We start from the raw sequence: 18,482 nt of genomic DNA on the forward strand, positions 1-18,482 counted from the left end.
TTGGGGTCTCCGTGTGTCTACTACTTCCACAGATCCAGCCAGTAATTATTTTCCATGTCCCCAAAGTATATTTGAAATTAACATGTATAAGTTGGCATAATTCAAAAGTTAGTTACTTGACCTGTGTTAAATCAGTTATAATTCTGGTAGGTTCTATAACTACCTCTATGCACTGCCCATCAAATAGTAAATAAAAACAATAATCAAAATTATTTTCACCTTTAAAAGATAAGAAAGGCACCCCGGGAAAAATGGTATGACAGGTACTACTGCATGAAGCAAAGAAAAAAATGAGAAAATTTATATAAAACAACAATCTTCCAAAAATGAGATGACATGAAAAAATAAAGTGTTCTGTGAGATATGGAAAACAAAGAAAGAGAATCCTAATAGTTTTCAAGTTCACTACCCTTAATAGAGTTTTTGAGCACAACACAAGAAGACAGAACCTGAGATGAGGTTGGCAGACTCACAGAATTAAGTACATGAAATTGAGAATCCAGGGAGGCCAATGAGGAGAGAACTTTAAGGACAGAGGAAAGAATGTAACATAGGGACAGAATTCTGGAGATTATCATAGGAAGAACTCCAGAGATCTGCAGAGGGTTCTCTTTAACTATTCAGCAGAGTAGTGATGACCACACGCCTATGAGAAAGCTGCCTGAGGTCAAGAAAAGAGCCACTTGAAAGAGCTGAAGAAAAAGTATCTAATACTCACACAAAGTGAGAAAAATTGCTTACAACACCACTCGGAATTACAAACCTCAAAATCCATGATGGACTGAGTGGACTAATCAGAATCTTTTGTGTCACTGGTAAAGTATGTATGGCCCCACCTAACAGATCTTTAAAAACTAGGCCAAAAATAATTAAATTTCTCCCAAATACTTAACATTGCAAGATTCAGCACCCCCAAAATAAAATTTACATTGTCTGACATCAAATAAAAAATTGCTAGACATTCAAGAGTTAGAATTACCAGATGCTGTTAAAAGTAAAATACACTTAAGAAAACCATGCACACTTCATTCATCCCTGCCCTTGCCTAAATTTAATAATAATAATAATAATAATAATAATAATAATAATAATAATAATAGTTTGAAGAATGCAGCCTAGGAGAATTTCATCTAATCATCAAGTAAGGTACTAGATATTCTCAGTGGGTCTTTTCATTCACTTACATATTTCTGATAAAAAGAGTCAAAACACAAGGTTTCAGTTTAGGCCTAATATTGAATCAGTCACATCAGGCTTTAATCTACTTTAGTTCTGTTCCACTGGTGAATAGTATAGGAAAAAATATGGCTCTCTAATTCTTAAATTACATGCTGCTGTTCTTTTGCTACCCTGGGATATCTCATAGAGAGGGGTTCTATAACCTCCACCGTATTTTTTTAAGTTGCTATGCAAATACACACATAGCTCAACACAACTGTAATCCCATCATATATTATTTAACACATGAAAAATTAGGGTTTGCTACTTAGGGCTTGTGTTCTTTCTTAAAATAGACCTAAAATTGCCTTTTTGTCTATCCTAGAGGTATCAGTGGTTAACCGATACCACTGTATCGGGGTAAGACTTGGAAGTGTTTGTCAACAAGAAAACTGAAATTCTGCCCACAACTTATCTGCCTGAAATTTTCATAAATATTACTTTCTTTAGGTTTGGTTACATATGTAAGTAAGAACACAAAATTGCACATAAAGGAAAAAAGTGTTGAAAAACTGTCAAATAATTTTCTGTATTTGGAATCAGGTAGATGATCAATTTTGCATCTATACATTTTTACTTTTTTGAATACATTAGACTATGGCAGTCTAACTATGAGAAGTAATTTGCTAAGAAGAAATTTGAGGCTTGGGTACATAAATAAAATAAACATTCTATTCTTGGGTAAAAAATGTCAGAATTAAATTTAGTTTTCAGATTATAATAATGAAATACAATGACTGAAAGTGATAATCTAGCCAGCAAAGACTGGAAGTGAGCAACTATTTTTTTCAATCTAGTTACTTTCATCCTTGCCTGTGGGTAGTTTATTGCAGTATTACTCCCAAATTTCATTCATGCTATAAAATCTACCCATAGTGCATTTTCTCTTTTACATAATTATTTTTAATTTTTAACTTATTTATATTTCCCTGGATGTTTCCCTCTTCCAGAAAGTTGATTATCCTGGCCCCCTATCCCTGGAAAGGGGACCAGGATGAAGGTGGGTCTGCCCTGACATGGTCTGGAATGTGTGGGTTCTTGACTTTGTGCAAGAAACATTTCACAACATGAGTCCAAGTAATTTTAAGAGTATGTTTATTAAGCCTAGGAAAGTGTAACAAAGGAAAGGCTTAAGGTAGAAGAAACAAGATCATAGCAACAAGAAGGAGCCTATGTGGAGTTGCCTTGACCCTTTGGAAGCATGAGGAAAAGTCAAGCCTAAGCAAGGCTGCCTTGGTGATTTAGAAAGAGTCACAAACACAAAAGAAGTGAGACAGCTGGGCTGCATGGACTCAGGTTCCAGAGGCAAAAGAAGGGCCCTTGGAGACAGGTTCAGAAAGTTAGCCTAGGACGAGCTGCTGCTGCCTGCTGCTCCCCTGGTTGCATGTCTTCTAGGAATCTTTAGAGCTTAGGAGAAAGAAAGCAAAGTACATCTGGAAAAAGAAGAGGGGGAGGTGCGGGCATATCCAAGGGGGAGTGCACACTGGATTTTTTGTCTTAAGGGTTTTTATTTGTTTTCTAAAGGCAGGAATTTTATGGGAAGTCTCCAGAAAAAAAACCTTAATTGAATACTCATCAGCTTTTCAGGTGTGTCCTTCAAAATTTTTCTAAATTCTCACCTGAGGACATGCTCACTGATTTTAGAGAGAAGCAAGGGAGGGAGTGAGAGAGGGAGAGAGACCTCAGTGTAAGAGAGAAACACTGATTGGTTGCCTCTCATATGTGCCCTGACTAGGGACTGACCCCACAACCTAAAGGTGTGCGCTGATAGGGAATTGAACTCATGACTTTTCATCCCATGGGGCAATGCTCCAACCAACTAAGCCATACCAGCCAGGGGTCCTGGTGTGTCCTTTTGTATGCTGATTCATGAAAATGAGCATAGAGTGTCATTATCTTGTTAGTTTCACCTTCAAAGGATATCACCTAAGAGAGACTGAACTGAGGCAGGTCTGCCCAGCACAGTTTGTAATGTGTTAACCATTTGCCTTTAAGTGTCTTTGGTTAGGGAAGACAGGACATTGCAATTTATTATCTGGCTATAAATTGCTCAACCCTTTAACTATTTGTCTCTATTCCATTTGTCAAGGAGTGTTCCCAGCTTCTTAGTATCCTGCCTCAGTACGAACATTCATTTCAGTCCCACACTGATTGGTTGTCTTTCGGTGTTCTTGTTGGTAGAATTATGAAACAAATCATTTTCTAGTTTTGACCTCTATCTACATTTATCTCCATTTTTAGGGAGACCTCTTTGAATCAATCCCAATATATTATGTTGCTGTTACCTGTTTAGCTTATGACATTATCAACCTCCTTCCTTACAACAGCTTATTCCCCTGACTTTCAAATTAGATAAGGCTTTTACATTTTACCCTGGACTTTCTATTTGTTCCTTGTATTTCAGTGATTGCTAAGCATCTTAGAAAACTGATCAAATCTCCTGACTACTTTTGTGTATTTCACATTCCCTTTCTCAACCTCCCATAGTTAAGATTGCCCCAAATTGAAAATTTATATACAAGCTGAGATGTTCAATTATTGATCCACCAATAATTTTTCTGGGCCTTTTTTTACATTTGTTTTCTATTTTGAAGTTATAAAGTATATCTGTAAGAGGTAGGTAAGATTTTTTAATTTTTTAATTTAATTAAAAGTTTTAATTAATTTTTAATTATTGATTTAAAAATTTAATTATTTTTAATTATTTATTTTTTAATTATTGATGATGCCTTATAGTATAGAAGTTTGGTTTGGAGATCTGAAGCCATGCACCCTAGGTTTTCATTTCTGATCCAGTGTTTCTGTGTAGTTTTGAGCAAGTTGCTTTATAAATACAAGATACCCAATACTTATTTGGAGAATTTCTAAACCAGTGTTGAAATTTATTGATGAAATATATTTTGTTTAGTGAAAGAAGCCATATTAAAAAGGAAACATATTATATAATTCTAGTCATATAACATTCTAAAAAGGAAAAAAAAACTAGGGAATAGAAAACAGAGCAATGTTTTCCACCTGTGGAGGAAAAGATGGCTGCTGACAAAAGGATACACAAGAGAACAGATGAAGTGATAAAACTGTTATGTACAGCACTGAAGGGGTGGATGCATGGCTTTCTGCATTTATCAAAACCCATGAAACTGTACGTCACAAAGGGTGAGATTCAATGTATTCAAAATTTTTTAAAAATCTATCAGAGCTTGGCATTCTAGATGTAATGCGGCCTGACAAATAAAGTGAACTGAATAAAAAATTAGTAACATAATCTTACTGTAGAGAGTAGAGGTAAAAAGAAGTTGATCTAATTAACCCTGAAAAATGGCGTTTAGACTAGAAACTGTAAAGCTAAACCTAAATAGATCTGGGCATAAACCCCATGCTCGAGTTAGTACATGTATTCCGTATTGATGCATGGCAGTGATTTTCAACTGCTGTGCCACAAGACTCTGTAAAACAGGCGATACCTTCCTATTTAGTCAGGGGCACTGACTTCTTTTCCCTTAGTTTTTCAAATAAGAAAATAACTACAGCCAACGCAATAATAGCCATCTGATATAAATGAATCAAAATGAAACCTAATTTTTTGTTAGATCAAGAAAAAATATATTTTTCGGTGTACTGCAGAATTTTAGTAATTAGTTTACGTTTGCCATGAAATAAAAAAGGTTGCAAATTGTTGTTGTATGTGGTGTAACAATTCTGAATCTGCTGTGTCCATTCAGGTTAAACAAGTAAGAAAATGGGTGGTGGGTTATGGGGACAAGTTGCTCACTGTATGGCACATAAACTATAGAAAAGCAAGAGAAGAGGGTTAGAATAAATGACATGATACTAGACTACAGTAAGATACACGAATATGAACTCAGGTTTGGTTTTATGTAGATACTGATGGATAGATATAGAAATAAATACATAAATAAATAAACAAACATACATATATGTGTGTATGTATATACATATACATTACATATATATATATATATATATATATATATGAATATCTAACCTACATTGTTTGCTAAGAGATTCTGAAAGCACCAATAATTCAGTAGCTAAGAGCACACCCGGTGCTCGAGTTTTGGTTTCTAAATTCCATCATTCAATGGAAAGGACAAAGACTCCTTGTAGAAATGTCTGATACTACCGCCAGGTCATATAATGTGCCAGATGAGCATGGGACACCCTCTAGTATCAGAAAGTATGAAAGTGCTCAAGGTATTAGAAAATAAAAATTGGTTACAAAATAGTCATGGGGACATAAACTACAATATAGGGAATATAGTCAATAATATTCTAATAACCATGTTTGCTGTCATAGGGATGTAAAATTTATCAAGACAATCACTTAGTAAGTTATGTAATGTCTAATTACTGGGGTGTACACCTGAAACGAACATAATAATGTATGCCAAGTGTAATTAAAAAGGAAAGAACAAGAAGGTGGAGGAGGAGGAGAAGAAAAGAAGTTATCAAAAAGCTAAGGAGGAGAGAAATGTCAATAAAATAGAAAAGTTGCCTGGCCGAGTAGCTCACTTGATTGGAGCATCACTCCTACACAAAAATGTTGTGAGTTCCATTTTCGGTAGGGGCACAACGGGAGGCAACCAATCAATGTTTCGCTCTCACTTTGATGTTTTTCTCTCTATCTCTCTCTCAGAAAATCAATAAACATATCCTCTGGTAAGAATTTTTTCAAAAGGTATATAGAGACCAAACTGAAAGAGCTACTAAGAAATGCCAAGGGGGGAAAAAAAAGGAAAAGCTACTGATGATCAAAGCTGGAACGACTTTAGTAACAAAATGCACAGAGTGGTACTGCATTAAAACCTATTGTATAAAACAAATATAAATGAGTCTATACTAATATTAATAAATGATTGAACAAATAAATAATTTGGGAAGGGACATATCCTCCTTATAAAAGAATTACAAGTATTGTAAGTAAATACTGCCCCCTCCAGGAGATGGAGCTGAATGCCAAATCTATTCATGTTAAAACACTTAGAAAACTAGATTAAAAAAAAACTTTCATCTGAATAAGTATATCAAAAAATCTACAAAGATCATATTCAGTAGTAAATATGAAAACCTTTTCATCTGTATACAGGAATGAGACACATAGAAATACTAGCCAGTGATGCAAGCAAAGAAAAAAATACCTAACAATAAAAAAGAAGGGGAAACAATTCTGTATTTAAAGAAATGCTATGACTACTTACATGGAAACTCTAAAATAATATATGAAAAAACTTTGTAATTGGTTATTTCAAGGTTGTAAGTCAAGGTTCCTATGTGAAGTCCACGTATTTTATACATTAATGACAAAATTAAAATATGAAACTTGTAAATTAATCATTTATAATAGCATTAAAATGTTCAATACATAAAAATAAACATTATAGAAGATGTGCGACACTTCTACTCAAAACATTGAGTTTTGGAAAATTATATTTTTCTAGAAATTTGTCCATTTCACCTAGGTTTTCAAATTTCTTGGCATACAATTCTTCAAAGTAATTTCTTACAATTCCTTCTATTTCTGTGGTGTCAGTTGTAATCTCTCCTCTTTCACTTCTGATTGTGTTCATTTGGGTCCTCTCTCTTCTTTTCTTGATGAGCCTACTTAATGGCTTGTCGATTTTATCTTTTCAAAAAACCAGCTCCTGGATTCATTGATCCTTACAATTGTGCTTCTAGCCTCCATGTCATTGAATTCTGCTCTGATCTTGGTTATTTCCTTCCTTCTACCTGCTCTTGGCTGTCCTAGTTGTTGTTCCTTGAGTTCTAGTAGGCGTAGGGTTAGGTTGTTTGTTTGAAATGTTTCTATCTTTTTAGATAGGCCTGTATTGCTATGAAATCTAATCTTTCAAAACTCAATGAAGAAGAAGCAGAAAGCCTGAACAAACCAATAACAGCAGATGAAATTGAAGCAGTCATAAAATCTCCCGTCACACAAAAGCCCTGGACCAGATGGTTTCACAGGAGAATTCTACAAAGCATTTAAGGAAGAGCTAACTCCTATCCTTCACAGACTATTCCAAAAAATCCAAAATGATGGAAGACTCCCAAACCCTTTTTATGAAGTCAGCATCATCCTAATTCCAAAACCAGATAAGGACATAACAAAGAAAGAAACCTTCAGGCCGATATTGCTGATGCACATAGACGGTAAAATCCTCAACAAAATATGGGCAAATTGCATCCAACAATACATTAAAAATATCATACACCATGACCAAGCGGTGTCCATCCCAAGGATGCAAGGATGGTTCAATATTCACAAATCAGTAAATGTAATACATCACATAAACAAAAGCAAAGACAAAAATCACATGATCATATCAATATATGTGGAAAAAGCTTTTGATAAGGTACAACACCCATTCACAATAAAAACACAGCAAAGTGGGAATAGAGGGAGCATTCCTCAATATAATAAAGGCCATATATGAGCAGACCTACAGCCAGCATCATACTCAATGGGCAAACACTAAAATTCTTTCCACTAAGATCAGGAACAAGACAAGGTTGTCCACTTTCATTACTTCTATGCAATATAGTGTTGGAAGTTTTAGCCACAGCGATCAGACAAGAAAAGGAAATAAAAGGCACCCAAATTGGAAAGCAGGAAACAATACTGGCATTGTTTGTAGATGACATGATAGTATACATGGAAAATCCTATAGATTCTACCCAAAAGCTGCTCAACCTAATCAATGAATTTGGCAAAACAGTGGGATACAAAGTCAATATCCAGAAATCACAGGCATTTTTTGTATACTAACAATGAAGCAGCAGAAGCTGAAATTAAAAAAAAAAATCCCATTCGATATAGCAAAAACAAAAATAAAATATCTGGAAATAAACCTAACCAAGGAAGTAAAAGACCTGTATACAGAAAACTACACAACACTGAAGAAAGAAATCGAGGAAGACACAAATAAATGGAAACATATACCGTATTCATGGGTTGGAAGAATTAACATCATCAAAATGTCCATACTACCCAAAGCAATTTACAGATTCAATGCAATACCAACTAAAGTACTGATGGCATATTTCACAGACATAGAACAAACACTTCAAAAATTTATATGAAAGCATAAAAGACCCCGAATAGCAGCCTCAATTTTGAGAAAGAAGAACAAAGTAGGAGGGATCACAATACCTGATATCAAACTGTATTACAAGGCCATTGTAATCAAAACAGCCTGGTACTGGCATAAAAACAGGCACATAGACCAATGGAACAGAACAGAGAGCCAAGAAATAAAGCCAAGTCTCTATGGGCAACTAATATTTGGCAAAGGGGGCAGTAAAATAAAATGGAGTAAAAATAGCCTCTTCAAACAAATCATGTTGTGAGAACTAGACAGCTACATGCAAAAAAATGAAACTCAAACACCAACTTACACCATACACAAAAATAAATTTGAGGTGGATAAAAGAAGTAAATATAAGCCACGACACCATTAAAATCCTAGAGGAGAACATTGGCAGGAAAATCTCAGATATTTCACACAGCAACATTTTTGCTGATATGTCCCCTAGAGCACGGGACATAAACGAAAGAATAAACAGATGGGATCTCATCAAAATTAAAAGCTTCTGCACAGTATTAAGAAAACAGTATTAAAATAAAAAGAGAACCAACAGTTTGGGAAAACATATTTGCCAATGATACCACAGACAAAGGTTTAATCTCCAAAACATACAAAGAACTTACATGACTCCAATCAAAGGAGACAAGCAACCCAATTAAAAAATGGGCAAAGAACTTGAACAGGCACTTCTCCAAGGAGGACATACAGAGGATCCAGAGACACACAAAAAGATGCTCAATATTGCTAGCTATCAGAGAGATGCAAATTAAAACCACAATGAGATACCACTTTACACAAATCAGAATGGCCATCATAAACAAAGCAACAAACAACAAGTGTTGGAGAGGTTGTGGAGAAAAGGAGTCCTTAGTTCACTGTTGGTGGGATTGCAGACTGCTACAAACACTATGGAAAACAGTATGGAATTTTCTAAGAAAACTAAAAATGAATGTGCCTCCTGACCCAGCAATACCACTGTTAGGAGTATATCCTAAGAATCCTGAAACACCAATCCAAAAGAACCTATGCACCCCGATGTTCATAGCAGCACAATTTACAAGAGCCAAGAGTTGGAAGCAACCTAGGTGCCCATCAGTAAATGAATGGATTCAAAAACTATGGTACATTTACACAATGGAATTCTATGCAGCAGGAAGAAAGAAGGAGCTCCTATCCTTTGCAACAGCATGGGTGGAACTGGAAAACATTATGCTGAGTGAAATAAGCCAGGCAGTGAAAGACAAATACCATATGATCTCACCTTTAACAGGAAGTGAAACAACAATACAAACGAGCAAGCAAAATATGACCAAAGACACTGAAATACAGAACAGGCTGGCAGGGACCAGAGGGGAGAGGGGAGGGAATTTCAGGGGAAAAGAGGAAGGATTCACAGGAACAAATATAAACGACACATGGACAAAAACTAAGGCGGGGGAGTGGGTAATGGGAGGGAGATGGGGAGCACTGTGGGGGGTGGGCTGGGATGGGAGTATAAAACAGAAAACTGTACTTGAACAATAATTAAATAAATTGAAAAAAACATTGATTGACAATATAAAGGAAATCAAAGGAAATCTAAGTAACTCAAAAGATATGTAATTTGCTATTAAAAGATTCAAAGTTACAAAGACGTAACTCTCAAATCAATACATCCTGTACGTAGGGAGCTGTTTTCTGTGGTGGGGGGAAATGTAGCTTAGCTCCCATAGGGAAAACCAGGGTGAAGCGAGCTGGCACACTGGACCACACCTACGGAGAGGTTTTCCCGTGGGAAATCAGGCCTGCATTATACCTAGGCTGCTAGACTTGCTTTTGCCAAAATTCTTTCACCCTGAATTAAGGCAAAAATGCTCACTGTAACTTCCTAAAGTCTGTGCTAAATCTTCCAAGTATGGAGTGTAACTAGGTCAACCACTTTTCCCCTTGGTCTGCAACATCCTTCTCTTTGAAGTAATTAGCAACATTCTTTGTTATCTGTAAAAGGTAATCACCTGCAGCAAACCTGTGCACAGTAAATGAGGACCATCCTCCATGTAATGTACCCAGAAAAGCAATTAAAGTCTGCCCAGGCAGGAGCTGGGCTGGGGCTGGGGCCCAATCTCTCTATCAGAGAGTGGTCATACCATCCCTTTTCTCCACAGGACTTCTGTTGTCTGTGTGGATTTGTTCATAGCAATCACAACACATGGATCCTGCAGGGCAGGGTCCACATCACCTGTACAATAGCAATAAAAATTATGGAGACTCTTGAGAGGTTTGGGGGTGGAGTAAGGGTGAGGATGGTATGAATTGAAAAGATTATTTGAAACTTTTTATGGGAAAATAGCCAAGATAATCAATAAACAATAATAATGGAGGCATCTACTACATACCAAACATTATTTAAATCTCTGTTATATAAAACAGTATATTGGTGCAAAGATAGACAAATAGAGAATAGAACAGAACAGAGACTCCAGAAACTAATGCATACATAGTCACATGAGGTAGGATGATGATCCTACATTGCAGTGCAGTGGAGAAAAATGATATTTTCAATAAACTTTATCTCTTCACTTATACTTTTATTAATAAGCCTTTCAATTTCTCTTAAATCATTTTATTTTTCCATCGACTGTCTAACATTTAGTTATTTCAGAAACTCTTAATGCCTAAAAAACAGACTCCTGACTTTCACATGTGCACAAAGAACATTATATGCTCTCTCCCTGGTGTGTAACTCCTCTGTGGACCCTGGCTTTGTGCACGGTTCTTTGTCAGCCCCAAGTAAATGTTGCAAAGACAACAAGGAAAGTTTCTTTTCTGTTGATTGCAAACCTGGATAAATTGAAAATGAACTTTTCAAATGTATCATCACTTACCATAAAAAGTTAATATCTGCTATACTTAATTGATTATTTACATTGACTTTTGCCTATTAAATGACTTTTGCCTATTAAACAAGTATAAAGGACACATGGACAAAAACTAAGGTTATTGGTGTCAGTTTCAGTATAACTTTAGGCATTTCTTCCAGAATAGAAATTTTAGACCTTTTATTAATTTGTTTTCTAAATATTCTGTGATGTGAACTTTACTTTCCACTTTTACCTGTTAGATAACAGGGAAATTTGTGCATATGAGAGAGTTTGCACATTTCTAGGTTTTGAAGTATCTTGGTTCCCATATCAGCTATAGTAAATTAATATTTACTATATTAATAGTTCTCAGAATTTGGTCTTTAATATTTATCTAATTTAAATTATAATTTTGCTTATAGACTCTTTGTTTATTTTTAAATAAATATTCAAGTACTTTAAATCTTATGGTCGTTTTTTACAGTTTTCTTAAAAACTAAAATGATACCTTCTCTTAGCTCTATTTCTTAATTAGTTCACTGATACTTTGAAAGGGTAAGGTTTTTGAAATGTTACAATATGGCCTGGTATTTAAGTCCATTATGTCATATTTTTTATCTGAAAGAATAGAACAGTTAGTTTCAACCTTGGCTGAGGTGGCTCAGTGTATTGAACACCAGCCAGCTAACCAAAGGGTCACTGGTTGGATTCCCAGTCAAGGAATATGCCTAGGTTGCCAGCCAGGTCCCTAGTAGGGGCATAATGGTAAGAGGCAACCACACATAGATGTTTCTCTCCCTCACTTTCTCCCTCCCTTTCCCTCTCTAAAACTGAATAAACAAAATCTTAAAAAAGAAAAGAAAGAAGGACTGTGAGTTTCATTCTGTCTTGTTGTAAATCTCCATTGATGGTCATCTGCCTCTTTTTCTGGTAACTGTTTTCTCAGCAGCTCTTCACTGAAAATACTATAAAGATGAGGATGGTTTTAATGTACCAAGTCCAAACTCTCCACCCTGTGCATAGCGAGGGCTAGTTAACTTTCATGGTTTAAGAAATTCTGGCTCCTTTAGTGAGAAGAAAAGACAGAGGTGGAGTAGGGCGTAGTCTCTGACGCTGTCCATTTGTGAGAACAAGTTTGAGCTTGACTTAAGAGGATGGGTGAGAAAATCCACATTAGTTATTATTGTTGTCAACAGCTTTCACTTTCTGTGTATTACTGGGTGTTTTATAAATATTCAATATTCAACATAAAGTCAGATGTTTCTGAGTTTTTTAGGAATTACATTTATATTAATATTTTATTTTGAAGTATATCACATTCTACATGGCTTTAAATATTGAAACCCCTAGGTTAATCATGCAGATCTTAAAGGACAGTTGCAATATATTTTTTGGTATGTGTACTTGTAGCAGTTGCCTGTGGGATCTTCAGTTAGTTTTTTAATTCACAAACTCAAATATAGACCCAACTGCCACCCTAATAAAATCTAAATTCTTAAATTATTTTCCACGTTCCACCCTCTTTTCAAAGCCAAAAGGACAAGAGGGAAATATCTGCAGAACAGCAGTTCCATTGTTCTTGTCCCTCCACTTTTTGCCCTTGGCTTTCTCTGGATGTTTGTTAATTTTACTGTAGTTTTATAGAGCAAGCTGAATGTTGAACTGCAACAAGACTGCTCCTCAACTCCTTACCATAATGCCAGTGCAGACCCATTGTTAATCTTCTCTTAGAAATGCTATACTCTAAATTATCACATATATATATATGTGTGTGTGTATATGTGTGTGCATATATGTTTATATGTGTGTGTGTATATATATATATATATATATATATATATATATATATATATATATCCCAGTACTGTGAAAGTACAAACTCAATGAACATATCTCGAAAATATAACTTTGTNTTCTCTTAGAAATGCTATACTCTAAATTATCACATATATATATATATATGTGTGTGTATATGTGTGTGCATATATGTTTATGTGTGTGTATATATATATATATATATATATATATATATCCCAGTACTGTGAAAGTACAAACTCAATGAACATATCTCGAAAATATAACTTTGTCATAAAGGCTTAGCATCTCTTGTTTTATATATATATGTGTGTGTGTGTGTGTGTGTGTGTGTGTATCTGAGAAGGGTTTCCAAAGAATAAGCTTGCTAAGATTATAAGTCATAAATATAAAATATATATCAAAACAGAGGGACTAAGCTTAAGAGGATGAATTTGGGTATGAAACCAATGGATTATAAAACAAGAGCCAGGTATGAGAAATATTTACAAATGGAAGCTAAGATTTAAAGATTGAGCAACTTCTGAAGTGGCATCTGAGGCATTTCCCAGATTGTCCGTGGTCTTACAAATGGATGAGAGGAAAGCATAAAAGGAAAGCGAAGTCCGTAGTAATATTGCTGTTAAATGCTGGAACTGCAAAGTCATATTAAACTTTCTTGCAAACTACCTCTCACTCTGATCATGAAATCAGTGAAAAATTGCACAGAAAAGAAACAGACATATCATTTCACAATTCATCTGAAAAATAAAGTACTTTGGAGATTTCTGCCTGATACCTCACCATCAAAAATAAATGCTTATAAAGAAGAAGATGCCTGGAGTCTCAAATGAGCATTCACATATTTCTTTAGAAAATGACCATAATTGCTTTCATTGAAATGCTAATTCAGGAAAATATGACCATTATTGATAGTATGTGTAAAAAATGAGTTCTATCATCCAACCATGGAGTACCTTCTTTCACAATTTATTACTAACCTATTAATACTACCTTCTAAATGCTGCTCATCTTCCTTATTTTTTATTATATTCCAAACCACCACCATCTCTGCTAAAATTATTGTAACATTCTAAAATTCGTCTCAGAGTTCAGGCATGCTGCTCTCCAGGCTTATCTAAATAATGCATTTAGAGAGGCATAAATATCAGATACCACACTCTTCCTCAAAACACTTCTGGCATTTTCTTACTGTGAAGCTTCATTTCTTCGGTGTGACTTAGAAGGCTCGTCATGAACTGCTCTTAGTGTGCATTCTTGCAATTTTGTAATATCATCCATTTCACCTTCAGGATTTTTTCTGTGTTGTCAAGTTCATTATCGGCCACCAAGTGCTTAAAACAATTCTGATTCCTAAATCTAGCCCAGTATCTTCGAGGCAGAGAGACATATAAAGTGATCATAGCTATAGTAATACAGATTAAATATTTTACATAAAAGTCTAGGAGTACATAGAGAGGCATGTCTTAGTGAGTTCTCTATGGTGTAAGAATCTGGTTCTTAGTTCTGTGGCAAAGGAAAAAAATCAATATTGTATTTCAATTGAGACTTGAAGGATTAAACTTTGCGTCACATTTAAAGCTACAGAGTTATGAAAAGACATGACCCGATGAGAACTCAGGCTAATTCAACTTTTAAAAATCAGTAAATATAATCCATCACATCAAAGGCTCAAAAAGAAAAACCACACGATTTTCTCAAAAGATGTAAAGAAAGCATTTGACAAAATCCAACACCCATTCATGATAAAAACCCTCAATAACCTAGGAATAGAGGGGAATCTCTTTCAATTGATAAAGACTATCTACCAAAAAGTATAGGTAACATCATACTTTTTAAAAATAAATACCTTCATTACATGAGTTAAGACCAGAGAAAGGAGGATAAGTTTGCCTCTCCAGACCTTGATGTTCCTCAGCAAGAGCTACAGCCCTCTGCCCTCCAGCACTCAGCCAGCAACATCATCGGCTACACTGCCCTGGCCTCAGAGCAATGCATGTAAGAAGCTTGCCCTGCTGGAACTGCCCTTCTATAAGACTCCTGATTCTGCCACTCTTTTTCCTTTTATTATATTTCTTCCCAATTTTCTCTGGTTGTTTTTTGTTTAAAATATTTTTCTTCCTCAGCAGTCAGCCTGACCCCCGTCTCGACACATGGGCAGTGTCTAGTGGAACTTGTACCACTGCTGTGCCCTGCCAATGAGCACAATGCAGTCCTTTACTAGGGTTTGGTATGGAGAAGTTCATTGCTGAGTGCATTGTAGATAACATCAGTAATCCTTGTTCTGTAGGAACAACACTGCAAACTCCAGGAGGAATTGCCTATATCCAACATCAAGGCTCGGTACTTCTTGTTGCCTCCCAGCAAGCAAAGTCTATGGATGTGGCGAGGGCCAACCTTAGTGTTTGCAGGACATCCCAGCTCATATTTTCACTTCTTATTGTAGGACTTTTCTTGCCCCTTTTCTTGTGGCATTTGTGCCAGTTTGTCGCAAACTCTTGTTCCATCTCTTGTCCCAGGAGACGGCAGTGTTTTGGCATCTTCTGGAAAAGAACACTAACATCATACTAAACGGTGGAGTGCTCAAAGCTTTTCCATACGGCAAGGATGCTTCCTATGGACAATCCATTTAACACATACTAGAATTCTTTGTTAGTGTATAGAGCAAGAAAGGAAATAAAAATTATACAGCTTGGGAAAATATAAAACTGTCATTGTATGAAGATGATATATCTATGTGGAAAATCCAAAATAATTGACAAAAAAATCTCCTAGGACTAGTAAGCAATTACAAGAGGCTGGTGGATATAAAGTTAATATACAAAAGTATAATGTTTTCCTATATTCTAACAATGAACATGTGAAATTTGAAAATTAAAAACACAATTACATTACATAGCAACTCAAAAATGAAATACTTAGGTATAAATTAAACAAAATATGTAAAGAAAGCTACATAACTCCAATGAACAAAATGAAAGAATTAAATCAATGGAAAGATATTTCATGTTTAGTGATAGGAATGTTCAACTTTGTCAAGATGTCATTTCTTTTTAACTTGATGTATAGATTCAATGCAATTCTAATTAAAATTCCAGCAGGTTGTTTTGTGAATATTTGTACACTTATTCTAAAGTTTATATGTGCAGGAGACCATTCAGCATGGCGTGGGCCCAGCTCCTACTCGGAGATGCACGGGGATAGGCCGTGCATCTATGCCTATAATCAGGCCTGCCCTATGCCTAGGTCACTTTGAGTCTTGCTTTTTGCTAAAAAACTCCCTCACTGGGATTTGTGACAAACATTTACTGCAAAGTAACTTCCTAAAATCCATGCTAAACCTTCCTAGGACCAGTGTAACTGGTCCAACCACTTTTTTCCTTTTCATTTGCAAATATCCCTCTTTTGTGACGTCATTAGTGGCATTGACTCCTTTATTTTCTGTAAGAGGTAACCACCTAAAGCAACCTGTGGTTAGTAAATGAGGACCATCCTGTAATGTGTGGAGAAACCCAATAAAGCCCTGTCATGGCGGGGCTGCAGCTTTTGCTCCCCTTGAGAGAAAAGCCATGCTGTCCCTTTTTCCTCCACCGGACTCAGTAGTCTGTGTGAATGTCTTATTTCATCCATAATGATGCGGACTCTGCAGGCCGGTGTCCGCATCATACATGGAGAAGCAAAACTCCAGAATCACCAACACAATATTAAAGAACAAAATTGAAAGACTGACACTACTTAACCTCAAGTCTTATTATGAAGCTCCAATAATTAAGACAAGTAGTACTGGGGAAATACAAAGCCTATCCAAAAAAAGTCCAGCCATTGTTAATATAATGAGAATGACTTGCATGACATAGGATATAACCTGGCAGCCAAGGAGAGTGGACTGGAATGTGCATTCGTGAACAATGACAACTTCACTGTACTAGTCAGTGGGGACAGTAGACTCCATTGAGTGAGCATTGTATACTGTGTGGTCGTCACATCTAAAATGACTGAGTGGAGCAACTACTCCTCATCAAATTTTTCACTAAGCTTAACATTTCTTCATGGAAACTATTTGGATGATTCTGGAGACCACAGCTGTGGGAAACTGATGACTGGCAGCTTCAACATGAGAACACATCTGCTTATGCATCCCATCCCATGCAGAGTTTCTCAGCAAAACATCAAATCACCAAAGTGGCTCAGCCCCACTACAGCCCATATTTGGCACCCTGTGACTACTGGCTTTTCCCAAAAATAAAATCATCTTTGAGAGGGAAGAGATTCCAGACCCTCAAGGAGATTCAGGAGAATATGCTGAGGCATATGATGACTATTGGGAGAACTGTGTGAGGTCCCAGCGTGCCTATTTTGAAGGGGACTGAAGCATCATTGTTCAATACATAATATTTCTTGTATCTTGTATCTTCTTCAATAAATCTCTCCACTTTTCATATTACATGGCTGGATACCTTCTGGATAGACTTCCTTTATCAAAGGAACTGAATAAAGAGCTCAGAAATAGATTCCCATAAACATTTAACTAATCTTTAAAATTTTTTTTTATTCTATTATAGATGTCCCAATTTTTTCCCATTTGCCCTCCTCTGCCTCTCCCCTACCCCTTCCACCCACCACTCCTGCAATTCCCATACTGTTGTGCATGTCCATGAATCATACATACATGTTCTTTAACTAGTCCCTTCCCCTTCTTTCTACCATTGTCTCCCTCCCCACTCTCCTCTGGTCACTGTCAGCCTGTTCCTTGTTTCCATGCCTGTGGTTGTATTTTCTTGGTTAGTTTATTTTGTTCATTAGATTTCTTTAATAGGTGAGATCATACAATACTTGTCTTTCACTGACTGGCTTATTTCACTTAGCATAATGCTTTCCAGTTCCAACCATGCTGTCACAAAACATAGAAGTTCCTTCTTTCATTCTGCTGTGTAGTGTTCCATTGTGCAAATGTACCAGATTTTTATCTACTCATATATTAATGGATTCTTAGGCTGTTTCCAACACTTGGCTATTGTAAATAGCGCTGCTATGAACATAGGGTTGTATAAGTTCTTTTGAATGGGTGATTTGACATTCTTGGGATCTATTCCCAACAGCAGAATCACTGGGTTAAAAAGCAGTTATATTTTTAGTTAATCTGAGGAAATTCCATGTTGCTTTCCCAGTGGCTACACCAGTCTGCATTCCCACCGACAGTTCACTAGGGAACCCTTTTCTGTAATCTTTAATGAAAGAGAAAAACAAATACAATGCAGCAAAGATATTTACTTCAACAAATGGTGCTGGGACAACTTGACATTCACATGCAAATAGATCTATATATAGACCTTAAACCCTTTGCAAAATTTAACTTAAAATGGAACATATAGATTTCCATATGTTCCATTTTAATATAAGTTGTCTGCTTTTGTAACATCCATTTGTGACGTCTAGTACACTGTTGGAAATAAAGGTGTTTATACTACAGCCAGGGATGAATCAGCGAGATTAGTGTAAGTATGAT

Source organism: Sturnira hondurensis, unplaced genomic scaffold (assembly GCF_014824575.4).
Source record: "Sturnira hondurensis isolate 20B ecotype Veracruz unplaced genomic scaffold, ASM1482457v3 Scaffold0002039, whole genome shotgun sequence".
Lineage (NCBI taxonomy): Eukaryota > Metazoa > Chordata > Mammalia > Chiroptera > Phyllostomidae > Sturnira > Sturnira hondurensis.